At 44.5% G+C, this 636-nt stretch overlaps 1 non-coding gene across 1 annotated transcript; it reads left to right on the plus strand.

Moving 5' to 3' along the window:
• The first annotated feature begins 275 nt into the window (after positions 1 to 275).
• On the plus strand, positions 276 to 407 carry LOC133102724 (small nucleolar RNA SNORA70). The gene has a single exon (XR_009703070.1). It is a non-coding gene; the product is annotated as a small nucleolar RNA SNORA70 (small nucleolar RNA).
• Positions 408 to 636: the final 229 nt, after the last annotated feature.

Raw genomic sequence — 636 nt, forward strand, 5'->3', positions numbered from 1 at the left:
AACTCCAAATGCAGCAGAAATCAGAGGAGGTAGCACATAATTGCTTTTATTTAGAACAGAAATCTTGAATGGGGAGTTTTTTTCATTTTTTTTTAAGCAAGTAGAAAATTATTTCTAATGGAACCAATGCAACAGACTTACACAAATCTATTATGTGAGTAATGTCTTATTTCAATTAATTCTGATTGTGATGTTCTAGGATCAATTTAGCCTGCTAGGAAATCTTGAATTTGGATAATTTTTAAATATTAGTACTGATGATTAAAAAAAGAGTTTAGCAGCCAATTAAGCCGACTGTGTTCTTTTCCCCATGGGAAAAGTGCGCAATGGCTGCAAATAGCAGCCTCCTTGGTAGTGTACCAGCCTGTTGCCTGTATGGGTTGCCCTAAGGGACCTTGGAGATAGCTCTTTCCAGTGGACATTAATGACCGGCATGCTGTCCTCAGTCTAGGCTCCAGACAGGTATGCGCGGTGCCTTTGGAAAGCCCAGGGCACAGTGGCCAGGGTCCACACTGGCCAAGTCATAATGTCCATCCGCCCCAAGCTGCAGAGCAAGGAGCACGTGACTGAGGCCCCCCGCAGGGCCAAGTTCAAGTTCCCTGGCCGCCAGAAGATCCACATCTCCAAGAAGTGGGG

The sequence above is a fragment of the Eubalaena glacialis genome, chromosome 12, assembly GCF_028564815.1.
Source record: "Eubalaena glacialis isolate mEubGla1 chromosome 12, mEubGla1.1.hap2.+ XY, whole genome shotgun sequence".
NCBI lineage: Eukaryota > Metazoa > Chordata > Mammalia > Artiodactyla > Balaenidae > Eubalaena > Eubalaena glacialis.